Here is a 20,143-nt window from a genome sequence, read left to right as displayed (position 1 = left end):
CATATACTGTTTTGCTGACTGCTTACACAGCAGTGAAAGTAGGAGTCAACTCCTGAATATATTATACCTGAGTAGGGAAAGGCCTTATGATGAATCAGTGGACCACTGAACAAAGTGTAAGCTGTAAATTAAAGTTTTCTAAAGTTTAATGAACTGTACTTGGGATTCTGTAAAATCGTATCTTGAATTAGACTATACTCAAGGATTAATTTCATATTGTTGTATGCTAATAATAGGAGCTATAGTAGTAATAGAGTGCATCCAGAGAAATACTAACTGCCTTGTAACAAGAAACGATACTCAAAATTGCTACCCTTTGCTCAATTATGAAAGGACAATGCAGAAACCCTGAGAGGCAGCTATTAAAGGATCCTTGGGAGGCTGAAGTGTGGAAATGTCTGACCTCTTGGGTACCAGATTTAAGTTCATGTATAAAGACAGTGATATGCATTGTGATTGTTGGGAGTTCTAATATTCGTGAGTATATATGTATTAATTCAATGTGCATGGAGATGTTGTTTAATATCGTGTGGGCCAACCAATGGCAAGTTGAGACTAATATAAGGAAAAAATATAAATTCTTCCTTTATACAGTCTCGAAGGGGTGATTTGATACAAGATACTATTTAATACAAGATACCATTTGATACAAGAAGTATTTAAAGAAATATGTAAATATATATAATGAAAAACAAGAGGTCAAAAGAATTTTTAAAAAACAAAGGATGTTAATCAACCCACAGGAATAGTTAACAAGACATGGCCTTGGGAGAAGGTCACTATGAATAGGACAAGCTAAGAATAGCAAGATAAGCTCAAGGAGAACCAAATGGTTAATAAGGCCAAACATAAAATTACTTGAACTATGTGTGAACTACCCTAATTAGCATACTAAAAGATCCACCCCTGAGCAAAGAAAGCCCTCTACTAACAAATTCTCCTTCCTATACAGCCAGTGGGAAGAGAGAGCTCTGTACCTTTAAATGGAGATGAGGCTCAGAAGAACAAAGAATAATAAGGGTGACTGAACATAACTGTAAAAGAACTGATAACAGTTGCTTAATGTGTATGAAATGTTTTATCATGTGTTAACTGGGATGCTAGTTTTGTGCGTTTACCACCCAGCACTCATCTCTGTACTGATGTGAAATAAATAGGTATCTCCACTCTGCGAGTTGATCGGCTTTTGAACACAGGGTGAAGAACCCAGATTTGGGATAACATTCGTGACCAACACAAAAGCTGTTGACAACAAAGAAACAATACTATCCCCACAATGGAAGGGTGAAAATGCATTGAACATTTATACTAGGTTGGTGTAAAGTATAAAACTAGCATAGTTAAAATTGCCAGGGAAGAAAGTAAGTCTTATTTACTTAGTTGGGGGAAAAAAACAAAACAGAAGAAAAGAAAAGAACAGAAGGAAAGGGAAAGGGAAAGGGAAAGGGAAAGGGAAAGGGAAAGGGAAAGGAAGGGAAAAAGATTTAGTTAAATATCCAGTGTGAACTGAGTGCAGTGAAGCTTACTTGCATTCCAACAAGGGTGTCAAGAGATTTAATCTTAAAAGTAGCAAGACAGAAAAAATATAAGATTTGAATAATTTGGCAGGAGGTTTAAAAGAAAGATAAATTTATTTTAGCTGCTTTTGTAACCAATATGATTTATATTGAAGTATTTACTCTATTTCTTCAAAACTTCAAACTTTGTTGAAGTAATTTCATTTCCGACATCTAGAGCTAACAATAGGTAAGTATTACAGAAAAAGGAATTAGAAACCAGATGTCTTCCTCCCTCAATAGCATGTGAACAACCCTTTCTATGATGCTGTCTAGATCAACAAACATTCAACAATCTGATGCCCTCAAAATATAAATGGCTAAGAAAAGCCACTCTGCAATACCCTACTGTAGGTATGGTGGTTGAAGCACTTTCCTCGAGAGGAACATGTGGGTTCTTGTCCCTTTAACAGAGGAAACAGATGGATTGCCTGCTGTACTCTAGATAAATGCATTATAAGTGTGATAGTGAATGAAAGAGAATCCACTTTTCTTTTGTTCTCCTTTTACCTGAAAGTACTCCAGAAAAAAAGTGTTAAAAGTCTGAGAAAATTTGCTTTTAAACCTCATATTAGCCTAAAGGCTGCAACATAGGTCATATTATAAATATGTGCAATGCAACAAAGGGACTTTGCCCCTTGGTGACAAATAAAATACAAATAAAAAATAATTTCTCCCATTTTAGAAAACCACTATTTAACTCCTAACAAACAGGTTTGCTCAGGCAAACACATTCCATTGGCAACATTTCTTTGGAATCTGCATACACAACAATAACACAATGAAATCACCATTTCCAGGATTCATTAGACTTAGAATCTATTTGATATAGTTTGAAACAATATATGGTCTTAGCACAGAATAAAACTTAACTCTGCACAATACTGTTTTCTTCTACTCTGATATTGTTAATTTCAATTAGTTCCACACATGCTGCTTTGACCCTGTCAGTAAAAGACATAATTGTATTTATTTCTAAGAAGTGAAGCTGAGTGCACACAGCAACGACAACAATAACAATGTATGTTTGCAGGTAGATTTCTTCTCTGACACTCCCCTTTAATTCTGCTGAACGCCACCTGTGCAGTCCCACATATGCTTCCCACAGCCTGACTGAAAACTTTCTGGTAGGAATAAATTGCCTAGCCATACTGGTAAGGGGAAGGTAATGCTAGCCATGTAACAAGCATTTTCCAAATCCTTGAAAAAAAAAGATATTAAAAATGTGCTTTTAAAGTGTTTTTTTTAAAAAAAAAAAATCTAACTCAATATGTTCATAAAGTCTCTACTATTATATTTTATATTATGAAACCCTGCGAGCCCAACAACTTGCATTACACTAATGCAAACCATAGATGGAAACTTCCAGATATGAATAATACTTTTCACTTTCATTAGAATTTTGTTACAAAATTGAATTGCTCTTACTAATAAAAATATAAAATAAAACTTAAATAACATAAAGTTAGGAATGCTTGCAGTATTTGAAGTAGTCTCGCTTCAAAATCTCAGCCCTGGGTTCTTGTTATGCTTTTTCTGTTAAAGAGTCTATTTTCTCCCTGTGAAGGTACTTCAACACATAATCAAGTCACTTGCAATCTTCTTTTTGGTAAGCTAAGCAGATAGAGTTCTTTAGATCTTTTCTCTGGCTCTTAACTAGCTCTTTCCTGCATTCTTCAGTCTTACACCATTTTTTAAAATCTGAGCTCTATCAGTTTCTGAAAAAAAATACTAAGATTGAAAATATCAAAATAAGAATTTGAAAATATTAAAATAACAATTGTTATTGTGTTTCACAATAGCTTCCAAGTATATCAAACTGGAACATAAATCTGACAAGTCACATGGTGACTAGAACACTAATTATTGGAATATACTAATTATTGGCAATGTGTATGCTTAAAACAAGGACTTCCTACCTGGAGTTTATTCTGCTTATTATGAAGCTATATTTAGACATACCATTGTCAACAAAAAAAAAGATCAGTACTAGCATTATATGTGCCGTGGTTGTTTAAGGAGAAAATGTGTGTGTGTGGTGTGTGTGTAAAAAGAGAAATTTTATTTATATCCAACTAGAGCAAACTGAAGAGTTCATCAAAAAATGTCAGAATAAATTAAATTAGAAAAGCTTTCCTAAAGGCCAGCTAAATTGCCATACAACTTGGATGCTGTTCTGCAGGCTTTGAGGCCATTAGTCTGCTAATTTAAAAGGTTTAAAGCTATTTATTGCTAATGAATGTGCTATGCTGACAGCTCTAAAGACAGAGATATTCTATTTATCTACAGGATGGGTACAGCAAAAGAATATAAATATGACTATATTTATGTCAGATCAAGGAGTGGCGTTTCTTTTGTATATATTGAAGATACTTGAAACAGTAAAATGACACTTGCATCTTATTTCCAAATACTTATTTCGAGTTACTTACATGCCTGTTCTCGAAGAAAGGGAAATAAGAGAATCAAACAAATAATTACTATTCTAATTAATAATAACTAAGGAAGTTATCTGTTTTGTAAGGGCATAAATTTGTGTTTCTTTAGCAGTCCAGTGAAATCTCAAGCGTACAGGCTGATACCAAAACCTCCAGTGAATGCAGTGCTGTAATCGTGCAATAGGTAAGTAGGCAATTAGAAGTGATGATGAAAAAAACTTTATAACCTTTATTATTATTATTATTGTTGTTGTTGTTGTTTTCATTAGGAACATTCATCTGGATTGTTAGAAACAGTAAAGAAAAGGATGAATAGGTGTCTATTAATGTGCAACAGATAGGCAGGCAGCTATTGCGTGCAACAAAGTACAGCACTACAGTTTTCAAATGCTCCAATCAGAAATACTGGGAAAGAAACTAATGAATTGAGGAAAAAGGAGTCAGCAAGATAGCACAGATGTAACAAAACAGCGTTTTAAATCTCCAAGAACTATTGATGTTTCTATAGTAAAGTTCATATGATGTGTCAATGAAGGAAACCAATCAAACAAAAGAAATGGAGAAATGGCTGGGAGTACATGCAAGATGCTTAAGACTGCAGAACTGAGAAGTTTCTAAGTACACGGGCAATAAATGCTCATTAATAACTGCAGAATTAATACATTCAAATGCAAATGGAATAGATTCCCTTTAACCACTCAGAATTCATGAGTCAAAGTAACCATGATCTTCTCTGAGATTAAAATCTCTCATCAGCCCTTAAAAGGGATCAGGTTGCACCTTCAGCTAAACCGTTTCATCTCAGATTACTAAAGAATCGATTAGATAAGAAGAAATATGGCAAAAGTAATAGATTTTATTTGTATGTGTGTGTGTACATACATGTGTACAAACATACATATGTATATATACACACTTGGGATATATTACACGCTAAGACTTTATGCAAAATCCCATTTTAACTGTTCTTGGAATGAACACATTTAAATGAATACAAAAAACCTGTCTGGACCTCATTTCCACTTCTTACAGTATAATTAAACTTTTAAAGTATGACGCAAATTCTTTACACATCAATGTGGTCCTATCATACTGCTTGTTCCAAAACTAGTTTCTGTGCACATAAAACCCTGAGAAGACATCTTGATATTATCATAGTATAGGTTAGGACTTTTCTAGAAAACATGAATGCTTTTATGACTAAAAAAAGGACTGCTTTTGGCCTACACTAAAAGATGAAAAAAGAAATACCAATATGCCTATTCAGACCTGTGAATAAAAGCTTTAAAAGGAGAAAATAAAAAGCTAAGGGTTAATGTAGAAAAGTACCTTACTTGCAGAGAAAACAGAAGACATATTCTAAAGGCAGCATAGCTAAGAAATAGTGAAGATGATGTGCTATTTGGGAACAAATTAAGTCGGAAAGGTCATAATGAAATGTCTGTGCCCCATCAACACTTTTTTTAACCATTTGTCCTTTGGTATCTGTCCTATTATTTTTGGGAGAATGTAGGTTTTCTTTATCATCTTAGATCTACTTTGCCATGGCCCAGTCTCACCAGAGCTGATGAATGATGCTCTCTGTGTACCGTTTGGTCTGGTAGGAATTCAAGCCAGGCTTCCCAGTGAATATAAAAATTAGTGACTTTTTTGGCAGACCCTCCTGCTTCCACCTTCTGCAACCTTGTCTAGCAAGTCAGTCCTGCTCAGTGAGGTGCAAACTAGAGAAATGTGTTGTCATGGCCATTTGCTAACTGTTAGCAGTTCTTCACTTTGTTAGAGTTTTGGATTACTCTCCAAAGGTACTTGGCTTTCTCCATCGTTAAGCCCAAGTATTTGACTTGGGCACACTTCCTGACTTGGCTGCTCTCAGATAGTCCTTTAACGGCTGTTCTGACAGCAGGCTGGGCAAGATCAACCTACTGACTGCTGAAATTAAGAAAAAAAATACAGTGCTTATATCTAACAGAGCATAAAACTCGCCCCTAAAATCATAAGGGCTGTACTCAATGGTTTTCCTTTCAGGGGAGAATTGACAGGTCTACCAGCTTCCTTAAATTCATTTCCTCCAAGCTACAACAGTAACAGTCCTCTTTAGAGATTAAAGGAACACTGTTTTTTCTTGACTCATTTCTGTGGCCAGTGATTTTACCTACGAAGTGTAATTTTCAGCAAAAATGTAGAGTTTGACCTTAGCTCTCTTACCTGAGACCTTATCTATGCTACCCTATTGCACAGTAGGGAATATTGAAGTGTAACACAAATTATCAATGCATACAGAAAATTTTGCAGGAAATAGCAATCAAATATGAAAGCAATTTAAAAAGTAAGTATCAGGCAAATAGGTTAGTGCTTTTTCATTGTTCATGAAAAATACACAAGTGTATGTAGTTTCTGGGCTATAGACAAGCCAACATATTCTTGGAAAACAATACATAGGTCTTCTAAAACTATTTCTTCATAAACTTCAGGAGCTATTGTAGGCTATATATGAAGGGCATCAAGACTGTAGGAGTATGTCACTCTTTGTGTTGCCAAAAAATAGTGCTATTAAAAGCTGGTCTCAAAATTTCCACAAAGAACATAGAAAATCACAGGTACAATCTATCTGTGATTTTCAAATGACCATATTCTTATTAATGATAAGAAAACAGAAAACTTTGTTAATTCATTTTATCAATATCTCATATGGGAGTGGGAGAAGTCAACCTTGTTTTATGCTGATGAACACACAAGCCTGCTAGACCTTGCTATTCTACTCTGTTTCAGCTGAAGTTCACATTACCTTCAGCTACAACTAGTATAAAATTACCAATTACATATTCATATGTCATCTTGGTTACTAGAGCTGGCACATGTTTAATCAGGGTGTGAATCACTACCTTTATAACACATTAGATAAACTGGCTTTTCACAGTATATGTACCTCAAACTCACAATAAACATAGGATAAAATGCATGAGCTTAAGCATCCTTCATTAATGATTTTTACATCTAGATTAAAAGTCAGGGCATTTATAATAGACTAAGAATGCACATAGTCACTCATGTAGTTATCTCATACTGCAGCAGCCCAATTGTGTCTGAACTCTTTTCAGTCATTCTTAGTTGTGGGGAAGACAGAGGAATGCACCTGTCCATAGAGAGGGGATGTGTCCATCAGAGAATCATTTAGACTTTGAAATCAAATCAAGGTTACAGGTAACCGATCAGAGAAAGCAAGCTAGGGAATGCACAAGCAAATGTTGTATCAAGGAAATAGGAACCAGGGAAAGGTATGATATTTTCTTATAATAACTACCTCTTGGATTATGTAAAAAACAACATTTTCTAGTTCTAGACAACATAAGCATGCTGCATGCAAAAAAATTGTAATGTCTTCAAAGAATTAAGCTCTTAAAAGAGAAGTAGTTGGTTGTTCCCTGTAAGGGTTGTGTAACAGCCAGAAGAAAGTAAAAATAGTCAGTACAGGTTAGGGTCTTTGGTGTACACAGTCTTAGCTGACTGAAAAGGGCACTAAATGTGTTCCATGTATAAGAAATGCATCTGGCAGTCCCAAAGTGCTGAACCCAGCATGCAAGAACCTATCCGATTAGGTCCAGTCTCAGGAGGCTGTTTATAGGTCATGTGAAGCCTTCATTTCAGAATGATCTACAAGGGTTATGCCAACTAGGTCATAGCCAGCTGGAAGATCTACTAGAGCAAACAGTTTATATTTTACTCAGGAGTAATTTTTTAACTAGTTGAGAGATAATGAAGAAAATTAAAGGACTCACAGAAACATTCCAAGCCACTATGTTGTATGTGTAAACAACATACTTTCTTCCAAAATCTATTTCTGATTTCATGCTTTTGGTAAGCTTTATGAAAGAAATCTATTAACTATCCATCACATATTAGTAACAGCATTTTTCATTCCTCAGTAACTTATCTGATCCCTTCTGAGTTTAAATTACACTGGCAGCTTGTATGCCTTACACAATCACAAAGTTTTTCCCATCTTTCAGTATTTGAATGCCTTAGGATCCTCTTCTGGTTTAAGTCTTACTCCATGTATGTCTTTCATCTCTTGGAAAACCGCCATCTCACTTCTGAGTCTACATTGTGAAGATAGAGAGTAAAGCATTAAATGTAAACTTTGATAGCAAGGCCTCACTCTTCTATCAGTAAATGAGTCAGATCATCATTTAAATGCCCTAGTTTAAAACCTTTTTAATTAATTCTTTAAAATTATCATGGTACAATGGCTCCCAGATCTATTGCCATTTGGACTTTCCAGACTTTTGCTTAGAGGTCATAATACAATGCAATGATATTTGCTACCAGTAAATGGGTCACAGAGGTAAATAAGATAGAGGCTAGAAAAAACTATGCACACAAATAGAAGTAAGAATGTAGGGGTTTTTTCATTTTTAAATATATAGGAAGTAATCTGACTCTTTTATCACACAGAGGAATTTCCTTCCTGCAGTTGTTTCTAACCCCAATCAGAGAAAATTAATATGATCCTCATTTTCTAAATGGGCAACCAAGGTACAAAGGCAGCAGACAGCCTATCTCACATCTCTGTTAGAAATTACCTCAGACCACCTCAGTCCCAATGTGTCTAAGCAATACACTTCTTTTAGGAGATTAAGAAAACCCCAAAAAAACAAAACAAATAAAAAAACCCAGGCAATTTTGCTTTATGTCTCTGTATTAAACAACAAATCTGTACAAGAAGTAGAGAAATAGGAAGGTAAATTAGTAGTTGTTTGTGGTTCCAATTAATGCTTACGAAAGAAACAGAAAAGTCACAAAATGAAAAAAAAAAAGTTACTTGTGCTAAAATAACATTCACTAAGTATCTCATGAAGAAAAACACACTTTAAATTAGTTCCACAGCTCTACTTCTCCACTTATAATGCAGAAATAACTGTTTTATCATCTGGTTTTAGGAACTAATGGTGATTATCATCCTTTCTGTTGAGGAAAAGGGGGAAAAAGATCAGAATAGAAAAAAACTCTTATAGACAAGCAAATCCAAAAGCTGTGTATTTGGATCTTGAAAGAAGTCAGTTAATAATTTCAACACTAAGCCATCCTGATTTACTGTATTAGATATGCGAAACAACCATGGTAAAATAGCATGCTTTTAGAAGTTGGATACAATATTAAGAAATAAATCAGAAGCAGCAATCAAAAATAGCATAAAATATTAATTTCACCATATTTTTAAAATCTGATAGATGTTAGTACCTTCTAAACTTATCATTACTTACTAACTTCTTCATTTATTTAAGAATAATAGAAAATTATCTTAAGTATTACAGGCCACAATTTCAAAGGTGCTAGAAGCTGAAAATGACTGGTTGAACTAAAGCAAGACAGGTATTACACAATGGAGATCTTTCACCGGCTTCCTAGATGCTCAGGCATTTTTATAAGTCGTTATGCATTTAGAGAACTGATACTTTCAATATCTGAAGTTTACCCCCACCTTGAGCTTGTAATATCCCAAATACTTTCTGGGCATATTTATACAATAGGATGTGGTACGAGCCTTTCATGATGACAACCAAAAGGCAAGCAAAAGCTGTTCGGTTAAAAATGAAAAATGAAAACAACAACAACAAACAACTAAATTAAAGAAAACTCTAATGTACCACCATAGGGTACATTAGGATCCTCACGTACTACCTTACAGCCCAAACGCAGCTTGCCAGGCATAGCTGAGTGGCCCACTGTTGGAGTCCAGTACAGAAGGACTAAGACATGAGTAAGAGAATCAGGCTTTCTCTCTTCGCTTGGTCCTTTCACACCCACTGCATAGCTTATTTTCTGGTCCACCTATTTGTCCGCTCTCTCCCTTCCAAAAAATTATTTGAGCTGTAGCTGATGTTTTCTTATCTTTTGCTGCTCCTTGTGTGTAACTTTGGTAAAAAAAAAAAAAAAAAAAAAAAAAAAAAGATAATGAGGAATATCCACCTTTTGTGGAAATAGAGACCAAGGCTATATCTATTTTATGGTATGTCACATGTAAAGTGAGCAAAGGTATTCACTTATGAGCAAAGAGATGGTGGCAAAAGCCAGTAGCAAGCAGTTGCAAGGAACAGTGAAACTGAATAAAGAGAAAATAAATATGGTTTAAACATCCCTCAGCAGTTTATTGTGAAAATGGTTACAGTTAAGAATAAAAATTTACCTGTTCAATCCCTCTACTATGGTTTAGTTCTGGGAATAAGACTGAAGGCATTATAGATAATCCCTTGATAATGAAAACGAAGAATAAGCCATCCAGCATGATTTTTAGAAACTCTTCCCATTTTTTTTAAATTCATGTTACTGCATTTATTTGTATTCAGTTCTTTCTTCAATATGTTTTCATTAAAATATTCCCGCTGAGAGACTATCATATTAAGCTGCTTTCTTCTGTACAGTGTTTGTGTCATTTTCTTTGACTTTAATACCTTTGAGATAATTGTTAGTGACAAAGCATAGCAATTATTCCATGGATGGTTTTACCCACTATCACAATAAACGTGATTTGATCTAACTCCCAAGGACACACCCTAGACATCAATTGCAACTCAGCCTTTTACACCTATTCCCTCAAGGCAGTGCAAGATCTATTGTTTTGATAGAGGGTGTCCTGATGCTAAAAGCATCTCAAATCAGCAAGACCGTAAACGTACCAGTCCTTTTGAATCGGATACATTATGCCTGGAAGCAAGTTATTTTGGAGGGGAAGCCCTCCATAATTTGGCACTTTGAATGACTTAATATAGCTTAATTATACTGTTAATTCCAACATGATGATAGCAAAAACTTTACATGGTCTATACTTTCAGTAAGGATGAAACTTTGGTATGCTTAATATTTTTTGTCTAAGTGAAATAAGAGAATGCAAAACATTTTGGCATTTTGCATGATTCAGCTGCATAATACAGAAAATGGAGAATCAATGGCATTCGCTGAAAAAAAATTCTGCCTCTAAGTTGAAGCTATAAATTGGAAGGACAAAATTATGCCTTTTTACATAGGAATGTCTCTGCTAACTCACCATAATCAAACAGATTAAATTCTCTAATTTGGAATTAATTCTGCCATTGAATGCCTTGTAAGAATTTGAAAGAAAGTATTATTATTCGCTATTCAGTTACAAACTGGTGTATTCCAAGTATGCTTCTCACCTAAACTTTTACTATTGTATAATAAAAAATTAATTTCATGTAAGTTTGTGAGTGCATCTTTTGCTTGGATAAGTTTTATTCTATACATAAATGCCTCAATCCACAAAAACAGAACGAACGCTCTTAATGTTATTAATTTTCATATTGGGAAAGGTGGATAGGATCCCCTCCTATCTGCTTAAGGGGCATAAACCAGCACCTGTTTGCATGTTTTACTACTCTATTCACCAGCATCACCTGCGGCGCGCTCGATGTCGAGCAGTTTGCTGGTAACTTGTGCTCCCTCTGCTGGCTGAATAAAGCATGAAGAGCAACCGAAAACAACCATTGGGGCAGCATGACAAATGCAGAATTATTATTTAAAATATCCTAGCCACACTAAAAACACCACATCAGAGGATAATTTGATTGTAATTTATTTGTAAGAGGATGAAATGTATATATTTGGATTGGGTTTTCATTTGCCCTACTGCATATTTAATAAATCAGACAATGTATCCATAATTTCCAGCTATGATGATAGCTTGTAAACATTACCAGTGATTAATCGGATAGTCATTTGAGTCAGCACAAAGTAATTTCTCTCCATTAGATTAAATATGTCACACCCTGTCAATTAAAAATCCATTTAACACCAACCCAGCAATAATAAGCATTTTGGAACGAGGCACCAGAAATTCTATTTGTGACAAAAACTCCCTATATATAGTGTAGGAATTTGGCTTAGCATTGCAAGTAAATTTATTCTTCACTATAAGTTTGCCTACAGCAAGAGCTGTAAAAGACAAATTTTTCCTTTATTATAATATTTCTGTAATGGATTTTTAACACATCAGCAGCAGATAGCTGAAAGCATTAGTTCATTTTCATCCTTTTATAATTATTTCTTATTGTTTTGTCTCTTTGGGTACCAGCAGCAACGTCCGGATTAAAAAAAGCCCTAAACCCTAAAAATATAAATTCATTCATATTCCCTCAGATGATGATAATATCACAAACACAAATTAAATATTTTATCTTTAACATTCTTTTTTTTCCCCTCTCTCTTTTTTTTCCTCCATTTGAATAGCAACTAATGCATTCAACTAATAGTATCACAAAATGTGAATATATGTAATTACTTATATGCCATTCTGAGATTTTTTTCTGGAATTGAAACAGAACAAGGTCTTAAAATAAAAAGATAGACAGGATGAGTTTGGTACAATGCTCTGGGTGATGCTCTGTTTCTGTTGAGAAAGGAATGTACTCCGAATAATTAGAAAAGATAAGGTGGGCACCTGAAGGAGATAAGGAGACCATCAAGTCAGGAAATCGTTGAACAAAGAAAATTGAAAGGTCTACTCCACCTAGATCCCACCTATTGTGAATGGAATGATTAGGTGTCAAAATCAAATGTGAAGATGTTGTGTAACCTCTCATGAAAACTGTATAAATTACTTGACTTTTCACTGAAAACTTTGGAGCTAGTTTGCCGGTGCGAATCGGCTAGCTCCCCAACGTTGCACGAAATAAATACCTTTGCTGCTTAAAGACAAAATTCATCTCTGAGCAGTTACTCTGTGCCGTTTTGGCATCAGAATCCTAAGCGAGAAGCACTGCTGTAAAGACTAGGAAGCTGGAGATATTCTTTCACTTTAAAAAGGGTGAAAAACCAAAGTACTCTGCCAAAAGCTATTACGTTCAGGAGAAATTTTTGTCTTCATATCAGTTGTCAACAATTTTGTCAGGAATTAAGGAGCAAATGATGCACATTTGCTTTATTTCAAATCTGTGTTAATTTATTTTGTAAGTACTTAAAAATTTCTACAACAGAATTGCAACTTTGGCTGGTTCACACAGAACCTATGACTATCATATTGATGTGGGGACAATTCCTTGAAGTATTTCCACACATGTGGACAGATTTATGAGCCTTGTGAGCTAGTTGATCTGTTCAGCAAGCGTTGGTTTTGTTTGAAGCTACAATTAATGTGCTAAGTAAGGGAAACTGAACCAAATTTCAGTGAAAAGATACAAATAGTTTTCAAAACTTTGTAGCATTTGCAAAAAATACCTGAAGGAAGATTAATGATGTCACAAAGCCTTAATAGGAAATCAAAGCTAATAGAAATGGTATAGCCGTGACACTGCTAAGGTCTGAGCATGTTCCACACTATTCACTACTCAGAGGCCTGCCAAGGACCCACTGCACTGCCCTAGGACAGAGGCACTGCTCAGTGTTAGTAGGTGTCATGTTCTTTTGTGTTTTGTCAGAAAGCAAGAAGACACAAAGTGAAAAGCAGCAGCACACAAAGACATGTTTTGCAGAAGTGCAAAGGAAAACTACATTAAAAAAACCAACACCAAAAAAACAAGACATACCAAAAAAAAAATCCAAAATATACCCTTAAGAGACAAGTGGGAGTCAATGGGCAGAATAAAGTAAAATTGCCTGTCTGATCTCTCCTGACCAACATGACTACAAACACTTTCTTTTGCATCGCTAAGCCAAATGGCACAGCCTCTACAACTCCAAAGGCACTGTCTCTGACTAAAAGGATGATAACATTAATTTGTCTTTGTGGAAGAAACATTAATTCATGGTGGTTTAACCCCCCATTCTAGCAGGTTTTTCAACATAAGGCAATGATGAGACTCTAGGAAACTGTGCCAAAAATCCTGTTCAGATTGCATGCTGAGTCTTCTCGCTAGGCTTCACTGCGTATCAATTCCTGGAAAGGCCTTTTGGGTGCAATCCTGTAAAGTGCCTGTGGAATGGGCAGCTCCTGGAGGGACGGACAGCATTTTGAAATCAGCAACTAAATCTGAATTTAACTCTAAGGATTTAAGAACTTTATTTCATCTAGATTAGAGTTCTGTTCTTTGGTGTCAGAAGGTATTTGTGACTGTTAAAAGCAAGAATGTAAAGTAAGGGACTGGATTACCCACAGCTTTATCCTGGTAGGCAGAGGATAGTCAGACATATGCCTTCTTCTTTCTCACAGATGTTGCAATATTTGTGGATTAGGAGGAGGGGATATACTGGACCCAAACGGTGAAAGAATTGGCTTGGAGTGCTCTGACACAATGGGGAGTTTATCTTCCACAATGGACAGCAATTTTCTCTCCAACACTTAAAAGTTTCTGGTTATGTTCAAATGGGATTATATGCAATAATTCCAATAATATCATTTTGTATTGCAATTTTTATCTACTCTTAATGCCTCTCACTTTGCAAAGTGATATAAGCATTTTACAAAAGGTTATGTCTTATTGTGTATAGTTTTTGTACAGTATAAACTGAAATACATTTAAATAACAAGAAAATTTTAACAACGAATTTGTATTTTTCTAAACAAGACAAAGAATTGACTGAAAGACTGAAGGTTAAAAATAAATCAGTCATTGACAAAAACTGTGACAATTTTGAAACTGAGAACAAAATCTTGTTACATTCTGGTTTGTCTCAGAAAAAATATTTATCATATGAAACTGTTCAAACATTATCATCTATTAAAGAAACAGTGCTAAATATGATTTAAAAGATATTTCAATATTTTTAAGAATAATTAAATTTAAATAATTTGCTTTTTAAAATACTTCACAAAACAGAAGTAAAACTCTATGTTCCTACATCAGTGACACTAATTATAACTGACTTTGAAAACCACATAATAGAGGTTTTGAGGAAGAATCAATACTATAAAAATGTAAACAAGAAATATTTGATTCTTGACTTTTTGAAGCTATATACAAAAATGCTGGATTTGATTTCATAAGTAGCTAATTAAATTTTAACATGTAATGAAGAAATAATAGAATAATTGCAATTCTGAGATTACCTGATAAATGTCAGATATGCATTTACTGAAATTTGAAATTACATACAGTTTAGGAGAATTTATTGTATAGAAATTCAGGTTTATTTGTAAAATAAAAGTTACTGTCACTATTATCACCTACTAATAATTCAACAAAAATAATGTTCTATAATATTGTACTATCTTATACATTAAGATACTATTTTTATGTATGGACCCTTATTTCTCATATTCATAAAGAAGTCATTGAAAAGCTTAGGGTTTTTATATGCCATGTCACCAAATAATTGTAAAGGTGGGACTCACCTTTCTAGTACCTTTTCCCACACACACACACACAAGGGGGGAGAAAATTAATTTTTTATCAATTAATTTTTATCAGTATAATTTGGTAAGAAGACATTTTCCAAGTTAAACAGACATTGTAATTCAACAGCAATGACAAGAAGGTGGCTGCAAACAGTTATATTCTAAGAGGACATTCAACTAATATGAAAAAGTGGCACAGTATACAAGTTATACAAATGACCTAAGAAACATCTTATCAGCTTTGTTCAAGTTTTTAGTTTCTTTATTTCTTAGTCAAATAGACACAGTCTAAAGATGCGGGTACCTTTCCTTCACATCACTGCCCAGAGACGGAACACTGTTGATCTCTTTGCTCTTGCCCAGGACTTTTTCTTTCGTGGTAGCCCACAGTTAATATACCACTAATCCTGGACAATAAACTCAGTTTCCCTATTCTAGTGAAAAATTTATGACCTAGCCATTCAGACTTAATAATCATCATGGCCTACCACCTTTTTTTGTTGTCACTTCAGCTGTATTTATTGTGATGTAAATGAGATGACCTCACAGAGCATTTTTAGCCAGCAAACCTCAGAAGATGCTAAGTACTTCATTAGTTAATCCCTAACAGATATATAGTGGTTGAGTAGCTACTCATTTGTGTAAAATGTACCCTTTATCAATATATCAAAATAAGTAAAGTAGATAAGCTTACTATTGATCACACAAGACAATAAAAAGTCATCTCTGCTTTGATCTGAACAGAACAGGTTTTGAACAAACAAGTAAAGACTTGTTCATGTTTTTTTGATTATTTATTTTTTTTTAATCTTACATTGCTATTAACATGGTTTTGAAGTTTTTCAAGAAAAAAATCAAAATTAAGGGTCTTTTCTGTGATTTTTTTTTTTTGTTATTTTTTTTTTCCCAGTTATGATAGGAGTTATCAATCTCCTTCAGCATCCACAGATTCAAATGATAAAGGCCAGGGATTAAGCACAGCCGATTAACAGTCTGTGTCCTCTTCAATCTAGCATTTCCACTGTAGATAAACCCATATTCAGACTGAAGTTATAATAAACAGACTGTCCTCAATATCATTTCCCTAGATGACCTCCTCAAAACTGACATTCAAGTATTCTTGAGGAAAATTACTGTTTATAGTAACTGGAAAAGCAGACAAGAAAATATATACTCACACAACTGATTCTGAAGATCAAGCCAAATATTTAGAAAGCAATTTGGATAAAATGATAATTTTACTATAAATACTTTATTTGCTTCAGTTCTGAGTAATTTCTTATGATTATAGGTCTGACATATAAAACAAAACCAGCTTGCTAAATTTTAGTTCTATTGCTTGTACTGTGTAACTTTAAAATAAAGGCATTATCATTTATACGTATAACTAAAAAAAAAAAAAATCTTGATGGATTGTAGTGGTTGCAATTCTTTCCCTTCCAAAGGCAAATGAAAACAGACATTGAAATTTTCCAGCTACCCTGGATTCTTTGAAATACAAGTGTAACTCTAGGGAAAGTGTCAGTACAAGCCATTTGTCCAGTAAAGAACAACAAAAGAATAAAAATCCACATGGATAGAAATGCAGAGATATTCTGTTAGGTATATATTTTGATTTCTATCATAAATACTATTTTCATCTAAACTGAAAAAAATAAGCCCCTAAAACCAAAGATAACTTTTTACTTTGTAAGAACATACTAACATGGTAAATTCTTGCAGGATTCTGCATTTGAAATCCAGAATCTTATGAGCCAAAAGAAAAGCTATGATTAATACAGATATAAAGTGGGTACAAGGCATTTTAATTTCTTTACCTAGATGCTCCAGCTATTTTAAGGAACTATAGAATTTCATGTCATTTAATTTCAGTATATTTCTTCAGACTGGAAGAGCAAGATTTCAGAGTATTTTATTCTAAATAACTAATCTTATCTACCCAGTTAAAGGGACTGTAGTCTACTCCTATTTCCATATAGTTTATACTGGCAGAATTCCATTGAAGCAATTCTGAAATCAGATGAATGCGTGTGTGCATTTATTCTTTAGTTCTTTTATTCTAAGTACATGATCAAAGTTTGGTTCCCTTCAATCAAACCACACAAGATACAAGAAACAGGTCAGGCTATATAGTGCAAACCCCCCACCCACCCCCAACAAAGCAACCCCCCCCCCCCAAAAAAAAAAGAAAAAAACCCCAAAGCAACAAAACTGCCAAACTTAGAGCTGCATTTTGATTAGTTATTCACTAGAATTGATTTGAAGTATCTCTGCATGTGCCCACAGTTAATTCATTAGCTGTTCACCAATTCTTTTCACTGAAATTAAAAAAAAAAAGAAAAGAAAAAGATAGCATAAAATTATTATTCAGATTAAGTTTCATAGTCAGAGCATTAATTAGGTTTGAATGATTCCATCTACCTTTTCCTTCAGACAGAAAACAGTTTCAAAGCTTTTAAATAAGTCTGTACTTGAGAAAGAATTGAAAATGTGAGTTTAACTCAGTCACTCACTTTGAGAACTTGTTTCAAAAAGTAATTTAATGGTCTGTCTCCATAACAGTGTAGCTCATTTTTGTCAACTAAGACTCATATAATGAAGTATAATGTATTTAATCAGATTGTATGGACTACAATTCAAAAACATTTATGTTTAGTACGATTTGGAGACACTAACTTAGGAGATGTGATTTGTAGGTCGGTTCTCCTTAATCATCTTTATGAACAGAAGGCTGCATATTTTCCTCACCAAAAAAAGCGACACTGAGTTTTATTAAACTAGTGATAAGATATATTGCATGCAATTAAAACATCATGTACTCCGTTTATTAATTTTTAAGTTTCTCATTCCCAATCAGAACCTGTTAGAAATGCTTGTCATATTGTACAGGAAATATCTTGCCTTCAGCTCATCACTGACACCAAACCTTGTCTCTCATTATTCAGCTACATGCTCTTTTATGCACAGGTTTATATTTTGAAGAGGATATATAAAAGAAAATAGATTCCATTTACATGCTATTTAGTGTAAAGAAAAAGAATCTAAAACAAGGACGAAGAGTCAGACACACTTTTTGCAGAGTTAAGTTGGTTAAAAGATATACAACAGGTAAAATTTAGTTTATTGGTCCTTTCTATTTTAGTCTAACAGCAAATGCCATTAGCTATTACACGCCAAGTGAGGGATTGTAAAGGTGGTTAGTCATTCAGCACATGGTATTTTATTTTTATCCATTTGATACCAAATAATTCTTTTCCTAGACATTTGTATACATTTTGACATGTATAAATACCTGTCTTCCTTAATTAATGAATGAAACTTCTTATTACTAGATTGGAGGAATATATGAATTTACCAACACTGGGTTTTACAATAAGACTGAGTTTGCAGAACTGATATTCCTTCACTATGAACAAATAAAATCTAAACCTGAAATGCTTTCTTGGGGCAAGCTTAACCTAGTCACTAATTAAAAGCTGCAGGATAAAATGAAGAACATAAACAAATTTGGGAATTATCCATGTTATTATCCAAGGAGTGAGATGCAGCGCAACGAGACTGGAAGAGGGAAAGAACTGAGCAGAAAGATCTGCTCCGTCATCTGCATGCACGTGTGCGTGCATGCGCGCGCGCACACACACACAGAGTCACACAGCCTCCCTACACACAGTTTTTCTTTTAGAGCACTTTTCATTTAAGTAGCTTGGTAGTATTCATGTTTGCAGAGCTCCCAGTATTCCCAAACCTTACCGCTTTATTTTTAGCTTTCAAGTTTTTGCTTCAGCTGATGAGAACAGGAAAAGAAGGTGGTATGTTTTATTGCTGGTAACAACTTGGAAATTCTGAGTAAAGAAGCCAATCAAGGCAGAAGGATTATAATAATTGAAGTACAAAATTTGCATATTTAGAGTATGGTTACTGAGGAATAACAATCCTTTGGTTATGCAAATCAACTCAGCTAAAGTGAAGGGATTTGCATATCTGGGAGAAATCTGTCACGTTATGCATTGGTAACTACATTCTAAGTGGCTGAAAGAACTGGTTTTTAACAGAATATTAAACAAAATTGCCAGTAGAATATTTTATTTCCTTGTAACACAGAATAAACTTAACTGATTTGGGGCCTGAAAAAACAGGTATTCTTGTTTGTAGGAAGCAATATCATTCAAAATGACAAAAGATACATTCAGCATGCCATAAAGCTAGAATTTTTAAGACTGAGATCGTGAAAACTTTCAGAGTTGTGTGTTACCAGTTGTGTTCATCCTTTATGTCTATAGAAAGTGGTTTAAAGTAGCCCTTTTGTGACAGGATTGCAGAAACCATGAAATTTTAAGGCCACCTGTTAAGGTCTGCATAACAAAATAATGTGTACTTAATTTTAAATTTGGTGAATGAAGAAAAACAAGTTGGACTGAAAAGTTTCATAGCTACAGATCCTGGAAAAAAACTGCAGACTGAACTACTATAACATTTTTTTATTCTCTATTAAAATCAAGCAGAGTTAGCAGTAGATCAGAGGTATTACAATAAACCTAGAGAAAAATAATAGGGAAATTGTCCTCTAAAAATTAGTATGTGGCAGTATTTGTACCATTCATGCATGGGCAAATAAATAATGTTACTTCTGGTTAATGTTTAATTCCCCTTTCCTCTCTTGTGATTGATACTCAGCTGTAGTTCAGATGTAAATGTAAAGCTGGCTTACACACTCTGGCCACTGCCTGCAAAAGAAATTGCGGTTTGGTGTTACACTGAAACATGAGCGAGAATTCATGCAATTGTGTTCAGTCTACAAAGTATTACTTATAATGCATGTTCAGAGGCATGATCACTTTCCACAGACAAACCATGGAGGAAAGTGA

General features: G+C 34.3%; 1 protein-coding gene across 2 annotated transcripts in view; it reads right to left on the bottom strand.

Moving 5' to 3' along the window:
- The window catches only part of NLGN4X (neuroligin 4 X-linked), a 188,479-nt gene that overhangs the window by 111,636 nt on the left and 56,700 nt on the right, over positions 1 to 20,143 (bottom strand). The gene's annotated exons all lie outside the window — the stretch shown is intronic.

This window comes from Falco biarmicus, chromosome 2 (genome assembly GCF_023638135.1).
Source record: "Falco biarmicus isolate bFalBia1 chromosome 2, bFalBia1.pri, whole genome shotgun sequence".
In the NCBI taxonomy this organism is placed as follows: domain Eukaryota; kingdom Metazoa; phylum Chordata; class Aves; order Falconiformes; family Falconidae; genus Falco; species Falco biarmicus.
The sequence above is the reverse complement of the archived record's forward strand: the minus strand, read 5'-3'. Positions and strand labels throughout refer to the sequence as shown.